Raw genomic sequence first — 16,536 nt, 5'->3', positions numbered from 1 at the left:
TAGACAAAGCGTATGTTTTCTGTTCTAGGTAAGAACATTTACACACAGTGTTATAGGCCGGGTAAATAATTTGAAAATAGTATTTCTGTCGAATGAAAAAAGTTCAGTCGTACATTAAAAAAAAATTCTGATGTAGAAATTATGTTTCTGACAAACACATCCAAAGAGAAAGGGTTTTCTACTCATGTGAGAAAAGCACTCTGGTGCATAAATTATATGAAGAAATGATGCCGGTCATCGGGTTATTAAAAAAAATAAGACGATAGACGGCATGCCTTGCTTTAGTGACACACAATGTGTTTAAACACGTTTCAAATTGTAGGTGTAATTATTTTAGTGACTTTAAGCAAAATGTATATTTGTTATTTTACACTACACATACAATCTACAGGATAGAAGGATTGGGATACAGTAAAATACAGCTATAAACTTTAAGAAAAGTTAACTTTCATTACACTAGTGTAAAGCGATCTTACAGTAAATGAAAAGCACAACGTAAAAAGGCTGAAGGCCAAACAACTGATGGAAAACAAACGTTAGGGGGATACTGCCGGTTAAATATATTGTTTTAAATACATAATATAATATGGATAGTAAGGATACTTTTAATATAAAATAGAACTACAGCCGTTAGATGTACAGGTGGTCATATTATAGATTTTATTTTTGCTTTTAAATGGAGGTATTTACGACCGTTGCAAAGCACAGTTCTCAAATTACATCTCTAGGATGTGTGGGTCCGCAAAAGTCATCTCTCCTGAACCATCTTTAATGACTGAATACAATCGAAGGTCTTTCTTCTTAAAGATAAATCAACTTCATCTAAACTTCACAGTCTATGCTGTGACAAACAAATGTAGCATACATTTAAAGCAAAATCAATATTTTTAGTTTTTATTTTTAAAACATACAGAAAGACTTTGGCATCATGTTTCATTGTCGGTGTGTGTGTGTGTGTGTGGGAGAGAGAGAGAGAGAGAGAGAGAGAGCGAGAGAGAGAGGGAGAGAGAGAGATGGTATTAAAACTTTGAAGATCGTGCTAAAAATAAGAACTTTAAAGAATCTAAAGTGATTAATGCATAACGCATCTAATATAGTTTAATCATATATATTATATGATATAAATAATTATTATATAATATTATATCAAAATATAAAAATATTTTAGGTAATATATATATATCATAATTTTGTTGAATTAAGAAACATTTAAACAGATGTAATGAATTACATCAGATGTAGTGGGGGAACTGATTATTAAAAAACATTACATTAATGTTAGCTTTGAAATAATGTACACCATTGACTTAGATCATGCGGTCTGGAACTCTACCCTTGCCGTGTGGGGTGTGTGTGTGAAGCACCCCTTCAGGTCTCACATACTTTTCACTACGAGGACCTGTGAGATTCTGTTTATGATTTAAACATTTTATTTTATTTTTTAAGTAGTATTATTTTATTTTGGGGATATTCCATTCATGTTTGGACATCTCTCACCGGTCAAAAAAATGTAAGGGATAATTTTTTATATGTATCATCAGAAATGTTTATTTTATATACTATGCTATAAAATAAGTTGAATTGGTTTAGGATGATGATGTCATTATATAATTATTTATTTCCATATTCTTTAACCCCTGGAGTCTGAGTGGGTTTTGGGGGACTGGGGATATTTTGGCATCCCCAGACGTTGGTGTTTTTCATTACCCTAAAACGTATTAATGGCTAAAAGTCTGAATATCCATAAATATGTGATCAGCATGATTGTACATGTCTGTAATTTTCGTTTATGATCAGTTTTTTGTTTAAAATATGTTTAAACGAGTTTGTATATGTTGTATAAGTATATGTTGAGTACATGATTAAAAATGTATGATAAATTATTTGCTTTGGTTTAGTAACATGTCTGTTACTGCGATGTGTTTTTATAAACACGATGAATACTTGTTTAAAATGTATGTTCTGGTTTAGTAACATGCCGTCATATATAATTTTATATTTTATTTATTGTTTAAAATAGAGATAAGTCTCTTTTTAACTTGATATGTCCATGCGTATGTATGTCCGCTTGTTTATATAGTTTATCAGAATACAAATTTGTATAGCGGCATGGATATTATAGTGATATAACAAGGTACATGCGGTTTATGATTAAATTAAAGGGCAGTCATAATTCAGATCTCTTAAAACTACATTTAATTAAAAATGTACGTGCATAAAGCACTTTATTGTGGTGGTACTGTAGGTGTACGGTTAAAATAAATAACTATACAGCTTTTGAAAAAAAAAAAGATCAGTTATACTACAGTTTACTGCGTTGGTAGGTTTAGGCCTGATACAATAATCATTAATATGCCCTGCGAAGTAATTTCACCGGATGAAGCCGTTTCACTAAGACCATTAGAACTGTGCATTCCTAACCGGGAGCGCTTACACCCCCGCGATGTCGTGTTCATAGATAACAAACGGATAACGCAGTGGCAAAATGTCAATTTAACGGAGCAGAATTGTTTTTTCTGAAATCCTATACATAGCATTGAAGCAGGGAAAGCTAAGCACGCGTTAACAGGACGTATTTTCAACAGAATGGCGTCATATTTTCAAAAAAAAAAAAAAAAAAATTTCATACAAAACAGTCTGGCTGTGATTGGGACATTAGACACGTCGATATTAAGTCAAGTAACACATACTTTATGAATATAGTGTTAAAATATCTCTATCGCCAGATAAAATAAAAACAGCATATCATAGTTTATGAATATAGTCACTGACAGCGGATAAAATACTGATGTATGTTTTATTACAGGAATGAAATATAATCTAATTTAAAGACACCGTAACATAGACTGTAAAAAAAAATTACACCATATTCTTCATTCTGTTCAATTATATATTTTTTCCCCGATCCTGGCCAAATGTATATTTTTAGTGATGACTAAAACTAATGTAAATGTTTTGTTTTATATTGTTTGTGAATGTATAATGTGTTTATATTCATTAAAAGAAGAAAATAAGACTTGGAGACGAATGTATAGTACACACGCATGGGAGGGAGAGAGAGGGGTACAAGAGATGCTAGCCACACACCAACCGTAATTCGCAGGTGAACCGTCAGAAAACTGTCAAAAACATGGTACTCCCGTGTGAGATACGTTAGTTTTAATTAAAAAACGTCTTTGAAGATATTATGATTTTGTAGTAAACTCGGACGAGAGTGAAGTGTAGCGTGCAGACGCAGACAGTGGGGACACAGAGGGTCAGGATCAAAGGTGTGTGAAAACAGCTCATTCTGCTCCCTTAAAAATGTAGAATGGATCTTGTTTTATCTGAAACAGTCGGTTTCAGTATATTTTTTTATACAGTTTAATTTATAACCTTTTTTAAAAGAACAGAATGTTTTTCAACCTAAGTTAAATTGCTTTTAGATTATCTATATTATATAAAGGATAGGATGTTTTATATATATATATATATATATATATTGTGACGAGTCAGCTGCCTCCTCCCTGATTATCACCGGCACCCCGTCCTAAATCGCCGCCCTTCACCAGGCTCCCGACTGGAGTGGGTGTGTGAGAGGAGGGGCGCTGGACGAGTCAGGGCTGGCGGCGTGTGATGGGGCACACCTGAAGGAAGTGGAGCCTCATTACCGCCGCTGTTTAAAAGCCCAACGCGCCTCTCCTCAGGAGACCGGTCTCTTCCCCGTGCATGCACACTGGTGTCCTCGTGGGTCCAGGAAGGGTGCGTTGAGGGACTCCCGCGCCACCAAGACGTGAGCTGCCGGACCCGCGATCCGGAAGGGAACCGCACCCGTATACACGGCCGACGGGCCAGGATGCCGGGCCGTCCATCCCCTACCAGCGCCGCGGCCGACGAGAGAGATGTGGCCGCTAGATGAAGCCGCCGCCCCTCGCGCCCCGGACCAAGGAGGGGAGCGCGTGCGGCCGCCGGACTTGTGCTCCTCCCGTGACCCACTGGTGGAGAATGCGGGCAGGCGGAGCCTAGACAGCGCAGTTGGGAAACGTCTGGTGACGTCACTCCCTCTCGCTTGCAAACGTTCGTGAGAACCCAGACTGGGACGGAGGAAAACTGGGGACAGCCTCCCAGCCACACAAGGGGTAAGTGACTTTTCCATTGTCATTTTACCCTGTGGTTGGTTGAGGCTGTCACTAAAACCCGGTTTCTCTGTCCCTGTTCTGGTGCGCTGCGAGAGGGAGGACCGCCCGGAGAGGAAGCCCCGCCCACTCCGACCGTTTGGAGCCTGGTTGAGGATGGTAGCACTCCCGTGTGGGCGGCGACCTGATGACGGGGATGTCGCTTGGGAGGGGGAATGTGACGAGTCAGCTGCCTCCTCCCTGATTATCACCGGCACCCCGTCCTAAATCGCCGCCCTTCACCAGGCTCCCGACTGGAGTGGGTGTGTGAGAGGAGGGGCGCTGGACGAGTCAGGGCTGGCGGCGTGTGATGGGGCACACCTGAAGGAAGTGGAGCCTCATTACCGCCGCTGTTTAAAAGCCCAACGCGCCTCTCCTCAGGAGACCGGTCTCTTCCCCGTGCATGCACACTGGTGTCCTCGTGGGTCCAGGAAGGGTGCGTTGAGGGACTCCCGCGCCACCAAGACGTGAGCTGCCGGACCCGCGATCCGGAAGGGAACCGCACCCGTATACACGGCCGACGGGCCAGGATGCCGGGCCGTCCATCCCCTACCAGCGCCGCGGCCGACGAGAGAGATGTGGCCGCTAGATGAAGCCGCCGCCCCTCGCGCCCCGGACCAAGGAGGGGAGCGCGTGCGGCCGCCGGACTCCGCCCCTTACCTGGACCCTTCCTCGATGAACACTGCCCGACCTACACAAATCCCGCAGCACAACGAGGACACCAGATTCCCTGTTATTTTGGACACTTTCCCCCTTTGGCCACTTTTATTCCCTTTGTTTTATGATTTCTGTTAATAAAAGCCTCTCTGAGGCCTGACGCCACGCCCACTGTGTCTGTCTTGTGCTCCTCCCGTGACAATATATATATATATATATATATATATATATATATATATATATATATATATATATATATATATATATATATATATATATATATATATATATGAATGTGAAATAACTGAATGTCACATATATGAAATAACTAAAAAAAAACTTTAATTGTTTTAGATTATATAAATTATATAATGTTTTATATATATATAAATGTGAAATAACTAAAATGTGTTTTCAACCTTTAATTGTTTTAGATTACAGAAATTATAGAATGTTTTATATATAAATGTGAAATAACTAAAATGTTTTAAACCTTTAATTGTTTTAGACTATATAAATTATAGAATGTTTTATATATATATATATATATATATATATATATATATATATATATAATGTAGAACACACCGTAATGAGAGGGGGGAGAAGCCATATAACCACACACACACACACACACACACATAACCGTATAACAGGCACAAAGTTCAAACAAGCTAACTGGCACAAAGTTCAAACAGCTTCTGTCAAATCATGATCGATGCGTGGGGAGTCTTTCATATACCGTTAGACTTTTGAACTAATTAGGTCAATAGGGTAAAACTTTCTGCCAAAACCACATGATCGATGCGTGGAGAGTCTTTCATATACCGTTAAAACTAGCTGTCAAAACCATGATTTAGAACTAACTAAGTCAATAGGGTAAAACTTTCTGTCAAAACCACATGATCGATGCATGGGAAAGGGTCATAGGTTTACCCATGAACTCATTCGGAAAGTTCAGCCCATCCATCATAAGGTTACCGGAAGTTCAACCTGTCAAAATGTCAAAGGTATTGAGCCAAAAGAGTCTCAATAAAGATAAATGCACACACTACATTCACTTATGCACACATAGTCTTCATACATTCAAACACATAATCCATAATTACACACACAGGATACACAAATGCGCACAAAATGCACAAATGCACACCCAAAATTTAAAAAGCACAGACGATTCACAAATGCATACAAAATTCACAAATTCACACAAAATTCAGAAATACACACACAATTCAGAAACGCAAACAACATTTACAAATGCACTCAAGATTCACAATACACAGGACAAGATTCAGAAATGTATTTCTGATGCACACACACATATATCTTGATTTACAAACTGCTTGCGGTCTGTGAACTTCAAGTGTATTTATGAATCATGTGTGTGCATGTATGAATCCTGTGTGTGCATATGTGAATGTAGTTTTACTTCTTAGCTGGTAAAACATCTTTGTTCCACCAATATTAAAATGTAACAATCTGTAGTTTTGTCTCATATTAATATTTTAATCATATTTACATATTTCTTGACCCCACAGCAAACAGAACAATTTTGTCTTTACTGTTCCAGTTACTGTCATTAATTTCAGATGGTTACAGTTATTGTTTTCAAAAGCCAAAAGAAAGTTTTAATTAAATTAACCCTCTGAGGTCTAAGGGGGTTTGGGGGTCCGGGAGAAGTTTTGACATGCCCTGACTTTTGTGCTTTTTTAGTTGCTTATAAACATATACATGGCCAAATTTCTGAAAACACTCTATTCAGTACAAACTGGGCTACGATAGCATGTATGTACATGATTGTGTTTTGATAAAACAACGTTTATGCGTGGTTAGTTAAAATACTACACTTTTGAAGTTACTGATATAAGGTCATAAAACACATACAAAATATTTGTTCACAAAACTGTCAATCCTGGATCTTGTAGCCTAGAATTTTTGCTGCAAAATCATGTGAAAATCATCTTGTTTACTCTCTCACAGAAAACAATAGTGCGGGCGGATGTTAATGGATCTGACTTTGCTCTCGCCTCTGTCCACCCCTTTAGCGCTCCTCTAAGAGATTGTTCAAAACACAATCACCAAAGGAGTAATCAAGACACAAGAAGAAGAGAGAGGCTTGATGCTGATGTCTAGGATTAGGGTTACACACCCACCCACCTCCACACACACACACACATCACTTCACTGCAAAAAAAAGCTCTGAACAGCATGACTCCATCAGACTGACATCATGCCAGCAGCAGAAGCAGAGAGAATGAATGTTTAAACACCTGCACAATGTCAAGTGGCAGCACGTTTGTTTGTCGCTCTGCAAGATTGTTTGAGTGAGTGAGTTTATAAACATTGGCATCACTTTTAAAATTAAATACTCAATTTTAATTAATATTGAACCCCTGTGGTAATTCTGGGGCTTATTGGATTAATTGATCAAGTTTTTTGGATACTTTGTTCGACCACCTACTACTAAAAGCACGTCCAGCTCAAGGCAAGTGTGCAGTGCTTTTGATAAACATTGTTATGAATGCCGTGGCTGTATGCATATCGGATTTACTTTTCTACTCACATTATCTGCGTTATATGATCCCTCTCCTGGATTGGAGCAAAGCTAAAAAAAAAAAAAAAAAAAAAAAAACTTTTCTATAAATTCCCATCTGTTCTTCTACTGCTGTGAAGACGGGTAGCGTCGCGGAAATCTGACTCCAGTCGTGGTCTTGTGAAACTTGGCTCAACAAATCTATTTCTGATAAGGATGTGACTGTACGTGGTTACAACTTATTTTGAACAGACCGACCTAAAAAGGGTGGAGGTGTTGCGATATATGTGAAAAAGTCATTCCTTGTGAATGTAATTGTCTCAAAGTAAATAAGTAGACAATTTGAATTGTTGCCCCTTGACTTAGAAGTTTCTAAGCGTCTTTACATTATGGTTGTTGGTTGTTATAGACCCCCCTCAGCTAACAGTAGCACACTTTCCTCTCTGAGGGACTTTTTATCAAGTCTGAACTATAATGAAATTGTCCTTTTAGGAGATCTAAATTGGAATTGGCTTTTGCCAATGTCTGACCATTTTAAATCATTTTGTAATTCTTTTAATCTTTTTCAGATTGTGAATAGCCCCACCAGACCAAACCTAAAACATCCAGAAAAATCATCATTAATTGATCTCATTCTTACAAATGCCTCTCACAAATATTATTATGCCTCTGTTTTTGCAAATGATATAAGTGATCATTGCCTTATAGCATCTGTAAGGAACACAAAAATTCCTAAAACAAGGCCACGCATAATTTTTAAGAGGGCAACGAAACAGTTTTCAATGCAGGGCTTTTTAAATGATCTGTATGATTTTGATTGGGGAAGAATTAGTCTTATTGATGATGTTGAAAAATTTTTTATGATGGTTTCACAGACCTGGTAAATAAGCATGCCCCACTCAAAAGACATAGGGTGAAAGGGCGAAGTAATGTTTGGTTTAGCAATGATTTGTCTGACCTTCTACTAGAGCGAAATCAAGCCTGGGCTCAAGCTAGAAAGTCAAAGCTTGAGTATGACTGGTTGAATTTTCTGCATTTACGTAATTTATGTACTGTAAAAATCCGTAATGCCAAATCCACCTATTTCCTTTCTGAAACATTGAAAAATGTAAACAACCCTCTTAAGTTCTGGAAAACAATTAAATTATTAACGGAGGCAAAAACAGATACAGAAGTACCACCTTGTATTGTTGTTGATGACAAAAAAATCATTGGCAAAAATGAAATCTTAAATAGTTTTAATACTCATTTCATTGCTGCTGGTTCCCTTCATGAAACGCGACGTAATCCAGTTTCAGGTTCTCCCACTGCATGTCCAGTTGATCAGTCACTTTCAGTTCAACCATTTCATTTCAAGACAGTAACCGTACCAGAAGTAAGAAAGGCCCTGAAAGATCTAGATCAAAAAAAATCATCAGGTCCAGACATCGAACCCCCAACCTTGCACTTGCTTGCTTGCTAGCGCAGTGCTCTACCAGTTGAGCTGCAGGAACACACACACAAAAAAACAAGAACAAAAAAAAAGAACAAAAAAAAAAGGAACAAGGAAATCTGCCAATGTTCTCCTGCAGATATAAATAACTATAGGCCTATTTCTAAATTGTCAGTATTAGCTAAATTGATGGAATCAGTCATCAGCATGCAATTAAAAGACTATCTAATTAATAACAATATTTTGAATGAATTTAAATCTGGTTTTAGGAAACAACACAGTACAATAACAGCTGTTTCAAAGGTTGTAAATGATCTGATCAAAATCTTAGACAATAAGCAGCACTGTGCAGCACTGTTTATTGATTTGTCAAAAGCTTTTTGGACCATAAAATACTTCTTCAAAGACTCACCTCTATTGGACTATCAGAACAAGCAGTGGGATGGTTCAACAGTTACCTATCAGGGAGAACACAATGTGTGCAAGTAGATGGCCTCACTTATGCCTTCCTAAATATTTTAAAAGAGGTGCCTCAAGGCTCAATCCTTGAGCCACTTCTTTTTAGCATTTATATAAACAACCTCTGCAATAATATAAATAAACTCTACTTTCTAAATACTTTCTAAACTCTAAAAAGTCATGACTTTCACTCGGGGAAAATCAACAAAAAACAATGTCCCAACTATTTGTACACTTTCAGGTACAGTAATCGAAGAAGTGTCAAATTACAAATACTTGGGCATTACCATTGATCAGTCACTGACTTTAACATTGCATGCCCAAGATTTGGTTAAAAAACTGAAGTTGAGGTTGGGTTTCTTCTTTAGAATCAAGTCTTGTTTATCTTTTGAAGCAAAAAAACAACAACTTGTAAATGCAACATTCTTGTCTGTTTTGCACTATGGTGACATGTTATATATGCTTTTCAGAGGACCTTGCAGAAAGCCAGTCTGTCTGTCATTGTTTTTAAATAGATTTAGGACCCAGGTTTTTTTTTTTTTTTTTTTTTTTTTTATGATGCCATTGTTGTTTGAATATTATGAGTGAAAGTGTGTCTATGTACTTACTTGTTATTGTCTATGTATTTATTTGAAACTACGTTGCTGCCACTTGCCAGGACACTCTTGTAAAAGAGATTTTTAATCTCAAGGAGTTTTTATCTTGGTTAAATAAAAGTTTGAATGAATGAATGAATAGATTGATTGAATAGATTGATTTAAATTTTCTAAGACAATTTTTTATTTCTAAAGGGCATATGCAAGTAGGCGTTATTGACCATGAATATTAGTGTGATTTACACCTTAACTCCAGAGGGTTAAATACCAAATAAACATCTTGTTTATATATACTTTCCTTTTTTCTTGTTTGTTGTTTAAAAAACCATGATCGGCGCATAACTACTTAAAAATCAGCTGGGCAGGTGCCCTGGATAAGGCATTTGTTAATGAGGTTCATCACCGTGGTCCCTACACTAGCAAAAATCTGCTGAAAAAGATGAGGTGACATGACATCACCTTTGGATGTCTTAAGATTTACAACAATATCCGCCAAAACTGGAAGGGTAAAATAATGGAATTCACTCCATTCTGTGCTAGAAGGCACAGCCAGGTCAAAAGATGGAACCACCTGCAACCTCTGTATTTTAGAATGTAAACCAACAATTTTATCATAAAAAAAAGAAAAAAAAAAAAAGAAATCAAAATTCAGGACAGAAGGTTCTGGTACTTGGTTTACCTAGGATTAATAACAATTTATGACCTTGAATAAAATTTTAGGCTCATTCATGTTGATTGATAACATCAGAGCAATACTTGTGTCTAGAGGCCTACTGAAATGTCAGTAACGATTCTCTGAAAATCTTATAATGGACATGCAGTTTATGTTTTTTCCACCTTCTCTCAGCTTGTTGAGCATGTTGTCAGGCTGTGCCTGTAGGGATTCATTAATCCATGGCAAATGTTTAATTTTACCCCTAGAGGAAGCAACATTATTTAAAACATTAAAAAATAAAATGAAATAAATATGACTGTTCTGTTATGCCCAAATTTCTATGCACCATTTAAACCTCCACACTGCATTGACTTAATGAGGTTAAATATCACTGAGAATGAGATTCTAATGATGATAGTAATCAGCTTAATACAGTGGGAATTTTTTTTTAAGTTTGCTCACTTGCAAAGAAATGAAGGGTCTGTAAGTGTTATGGTAGGTTTATTAACAGATAGAGACAGAATACTAACCAAAAAATCCAGAAAAATAATAATAATAAAAAAAATAGGGCAAAGTAATTTATTTTTCATTGCTTCTGCTTTACTGACGAGATGCACATAACGATCGGCCGATCGTGATCGGCACAGCCCTATTGGTAACGCACTACGTCACAATGGACTGAAATCCTGCAGTGCCGGCAAGGTCCCCCTGATCAAGAAGGCGCATGTACAAAGATGGCTTTGGATGAAGTGCTGTGGTTAGATGAGATCTAATTTGAGCTTTGTCTGCTAAAGGTACAGGATAACTTCACAATATTGAGGGGCAAATGGACAGGGCCATGTACTGTACAATCTTCCCTCAGCCAGAACACTGAAGATGGGTCTTCCTGCATGAGAATGCCTCAAAACATACTGCCAAGGCAACAAAGGAGTGGCTCAAGAAAAAGCACATTAAGGTCATGGAGTAGCCTTGTCAGGGAAAGGAACAGGATCCAACTGCGGTAGAATGAATGAGACGTTTTATTGAGAAACTCAGAGGACTTAATCCGTTGGAGCACGAGACAGTCAGCACTCTGCATGAACAGCCAGCTCGAAGATCCCTACGGGGACTAGCCGCACAGCAGCGAGGAACAGGTGGCAGATCAGCGCTGGAAAGCCAAAGCGTCCGAAGGCAATGCACAGGTGAGTCGAGACAGCCGCCTGGTTGATGTGGACTACTGAGTATGAGAGGCAAAGCAGGGGGGAGAAAAAACAAAAAGCAGGAACAGCAGGTCGACTAGATAGAGGAAAGATACAAAAACGGAGTCAGGCAAACACTGACAAGCAACAAGAAGCTTACTCTAGCAACGCTTACGGACTGACACAAGATAGCAAACACAAGGGTATGATAAAGGGAAGATAATCAGAGTAAGACAGGGTGCAGGTGAGGGAGAAAACGTTAACAGGGATAACAAGAGGGTCGGAGAAAACATAGTGGGAATAGTGAAACACCTGGCGAGCCAGCAAAACCCAAATCATGTATTCCAGGACAGAAAAAGCCTCAGCCCCCACTGAGATCATGACAAGCCTAGTCTTCAGACCTCAATCCTATAGAAAATCTGTGGAGGGAGCTGAAACTTCGAGTTGCCAAATGACAGCTAAATAATCTTAAGGATTTAGAGAATATCTGTAGAGAGGAGTGGACCAAAATCCATCCTGGGATTTGTGCAAACCTGGTGACCAACTAGAAGAAATGTGTTACATCTGTGCTTGCCAACAAGTGTTTCTGCACCAACTCATGTTTTGCTTGGGGATTAAATACTTATTTTACTCACTGAAATATGAATCAATTTCTAACCTTTATATAAGCTGTTTTTTTGTTGTTGTTGTTGTTGTTGTTGTTTGTTTGTTTGTTTGTTTTTCTGTATATTTTGGGTTGGTATTATGTCTCCATACATTAAAATAAAACTACAATAAAAAATCGCATAAAAATACTTTTAATTTAAGGTTAGTCAGGCTAATCAGCACCTACACACTTCATCTTTTCCCTAAGCTATGCCAAGAAATTATATAAATCAATTTCCCCTCATCTGTTGCTGATGATCTGTCCGGCCCAAAGCAATGTCTTTTTCTACTTTATAGATAAGTATAAAGTTGAAAGCACAATACATAAAAGTGTATTCTGTTGTGCACCTGTCAAATACTGGCAGATATTTATATTGGTAACTATCTACCTCACCTCTGGAGCTCTTCAGACTCAGGAAGCACGGATTTCGAACACTGCTGCCTAGCATCCATCTGGCAAATCTCTGCTATCTACCCAACGAAATGGACAAACTCCTTCTGCTCTCTCGGACAAATAAAGATTTCTCACACTCTGCTGCTCTGTGTTTCACATAATCCTGGCTGAATGACACCATACCGAACAGCATGCTCCATCTGCCGAGCTTTCAGCTGTTTAGAGTGGATCGTGGACATGCTTTTACATCAATGAACGCTGGTGTACAGATGTAATTGTGTTAAAGAAGATGTGCTGTCCTGATCTAGAAATGCTGTTTGTGAACTGCAAACCATTCTATTTGCCACGGGAGCTTCACTCGTTCATTCTGGTGAGTGTTTACATTCCTCCGCAAGTGCACATAAGCCTGGCTTTACAGAAACTCATTGATCAGATCACAGAGACAGAACAACAACATCCGGACTCTGTTTTAATCATTCTCAGGGACTTCAATAAGGCCAATCTCTCCTGTGAACTGCCAAAATACAGACAGCAAGTTACATGTCCCAATAGAGACAGTAATATATTGGATCACTGTTACACCACAATAAAGGATGCATATCACTCTTGTAGCGTATCTGACCCGAACCAGACAAATTAAAGAGTCGATCAGGACTGTGGTTGAAACATGAGCCAAATTCCTCAGGAAGGCAACAGGAGGTCACAAATCAGCCCTAGTGCCACAAGTCAGTAACAAGTTAACCAACCAAGCAACTCTTTCACAGAACAGATTTCGACATTAACACCATTAGAACAAATATTGACAATTTCAATTCGGAGAAGAGATTGTCAAATTTGGGGCAAGTAATTGAGATGCAATGCCGGACATCACATGTAAAACCAGTACTACACAAGATCCTTTGATTGACTTCCCCCACCTAGCAGAACCAGACTGAAATTCCTAAGGGGGAGGGGGGGGGCGCTTTTGACCTCTGGTTAAAACAGAGGGTAGTCAGGACTGCTGAGAGAATCATCGGTACAACCCTCCCTTCTATTCAAGAACTGTACTCATCCAGAGTGAACAATAGGTCTGGCAAAATCACTCTGGACACCTCACAACCAGCACACTCCCTCTTTGAAATGTTGTCATCTGGTCGACGCTACAGAGCACTGAGCACCAGAACGTCCAGACACAGGAACAGTTTCTTCCCTCAGGCAATCCATCTAATGAACAATTGATAATAACTGTGGAACACACTACACTTTATATTTATATACACATACATTTATTTATCTAACACACATACTTAGTGTACACTTAAATTTTTGCACATAACAAACCTGTACATACATAACTGCTTTTTGTAAAATACCTGCCTACAATTGTCAATTTGTATATTGTCATTCCTTACCTATTTATTTGTTTTTTTATTATTTTATTTTATTTTTTATTATGTGGATTTGCGTATCGTTTATTTCTTAAGGATGATGCAATCCCAACGAAAAAGGGTCACGATCGTGTGTTGGAACCGCAGGCGGTGAGTAAAACTGCTTAAAATATCTCTGCCTCCTTGTTAGTGCGTCCCCTCCCATGCCGGAGACCCGGGTTCGAGCCCCGCTCGGAGCGAGTCCATGCTGCTGCTGCTCTTGTTCAGTTTCAGCCTCTGGATCTGATTCTGGATCATAAATAAATGGCTGAATCTGACTGTAAGCCATGGTTTGTTTTGGATGATGGTTTTTCCCTCACGGTAATGTCACAGCTTCCACATGCTCTCAACGCAAAAGCCTACTGGCGCTCGTGATTCTTTAGCTCCGCCCAAACGTCACGCATCCAGCCAGTCGTGTTTTTCCGGGAAAAATCGGTACAGACTGTCTTTCTCTTATGAATATAATAAAACTAAAGACTTTTTGGAGTTATGAAGGATGCAGTACCACTCTATAGGTACTCAAGATTAACAGGATATTGAGTGAAAACGAGCATTTCACCCCCCCTTTAACTCCATATTAATTTACATGTAACCCACACATTTGACTATCATGTTACTATCAATATTGTCGGGTTATAGCATTATTTAAACAGATTCAGCACATTCATACGCAGTCGCTTTCCCAGTAATGCATTTAAAAAAGTAATCTTACAGTGCTTCTACATCTGTCTCTGATTTTGAATAAGCAGAAATCTGTAAGAAATGCATCGATCTGTAGATAAAATATTGACGAAAGTGTACTGGTATTTTCATCACAAACAAAATTTTCAGACCAGAATGCAGTAATTATAACTTTTAATGCTGACAATGTTAATAGTTTGGCGTGTGGTAAAGATAAATAAAGTTTGCACAATAGCCTAAGCCACTTTAAAACTCTCCTGTTATTTTTTTTTAAATTATTTTAATATAGACTTCGTTATGAACATAACAATGAAATACACTGAAGTACTTTATTAATTAAGGTGGAGCAGTGTTTCTGGTATCAGTGCGCGCGGTGTGGAGTAATTATTAAATGCTCAGAGCAGAGGGAATTTGTTGTCAAAATACTCCGTCATGTTTGGTCATACAAATAAAAGTAATCAATCTTTCGACGTTTATTTGTGTGCACTCCGAATAACAACGAAACGCAGTGCTTCTGTAAAATAATTAGGCTAAAGCAAACAAGATGCAGTTTCTGCTGTCTGGGTCATGTGATTCACATGAAATTTAATGTGTGTGCAATATATATATATATATATATATATATATATATATATATATATATTCAAATTTTTATTTTACTAAAGTTGGCATGCTGTGATCTATAGCCTACTGTATTTTATTTCTTTTACTGTAACTGACAGATTCCAGCCAAAAAATATACAATACAGGAGTGGGCAGGAACAGGAATGATTCTTCTAGTTTTGGGACAGGACGGATTTTCCCTCAGTTTTTCCATGGGATTGGGACGGGATGGGATTTTTTTTTGCGGGAGTGAGACGGGACAGAGTTGAAAATCCACTCATGTGTCACCCTCTAGTTCACACCATTCACAACTCCTGCAATCCATCCTGAACGCCTCTCCAAACAACCGAACATTCACAACTCCTGCAACCCATCCTGAACACCTCTCCAAACAACCATTCACACCACTCACACCTGCTGAATCCCCCCTCTCCCCCACACCTGCAATTCAGATAAGAGAGGATGCAGTGGGCCAGGTTTTCCGGAAGCAGAAAAGGAAAAACAGATGGTTTGTGACATAATTTTGGTATTTACATACAAAATAAAAAATAGCATTTCAAATACATGTATTTGAAATACTGCCCATCCCTGCAGGAAATCAGCAGTCTAATAAAGAGGTTGAACCCTTATGTATTTGGAAAAATCCATAAGTAGTATTTTGAATTTCAAATACATGTATTTGAAATACTGCCCATCCCTGAGTTACATTAAGTCAGTACATCAACTCTGTAATTAGTTATCTTTATAATAAAAAGCTGACCTTCTTGCTGACAACATCACTGGTGCATTACCTTTACCTCCGATGGCCTCGGAGAAATCAAATCATCTGGATAATAATTCTATGCATGTACCCCCCCCCCCCCCCAATTAACCAAAACTAGTGAACTAGTGAGTACACAGTACACACATATATATGATATAAACAAAAACATTTATTTTGGAATGCGTTTAACTGCGATTAATCATTTAACAGCACTAATTATAATCAGTTATTTTGGGAAAGATCAAGTGCTAGATATTGATTTCAGATAATGGCTGGGGGTGTTTTAATTGTGCAGACAGAACTGAGACATTACACATAAGTGCTCTTCATCAGTGGTTAATCACAAATGTGTAATCACACAATCTACACTGTAAAAA

At 38.3% G+C, this 16,536-nt stretch overlaps 1 long non-coding RNA gene across 1 annotated transcript; it reads right to left on the bottom strand.

Moving 5' to 3' along the window:
- Nucleotides 1–7,376: 7,376 nt before the first annotated feature.
- On the bottom strand, nucleotides 7,377–15,177 carry LOC127958732 (uncharacterized). The gene is made up of 3 exons (XR_008154142.1): nucleotides 9,192–15,177; nucleotides 8,593–8,743; nucleotides 7,377–7,419 (listed from the first exon to the last, which is right to left on the bottom strand). It is a non-coding gene; the product is annotated as an uncharacterized LOC127958732 (long non-coding RNA).
- Nucleotides 15,178–16,536: the final 1,359 nt, after the last annotated feature.

This window comes from Carassius gibelio, chromosome B5 (assembly GCF_023724105.1).
Source record: "Carassius gibelio isolate Cgi1373 ecotype wild population from Czech Republic chromosome B5, carGib1.2-hapl.c, whole genome shotgun sequence".
Taxonomy (NCBI): domain Eukaryota; kingdom Metazoa; phylum Chordata; class Actinopteri; order Cypriniformes; family Cyprinidae; genus Carassius; species Carassius gibelio.
The sequence above is the reverse complement of the archived record's forward strand: the minus strand, read 5'-3'. Positions and strand labels throughout refer to the sequence as shown.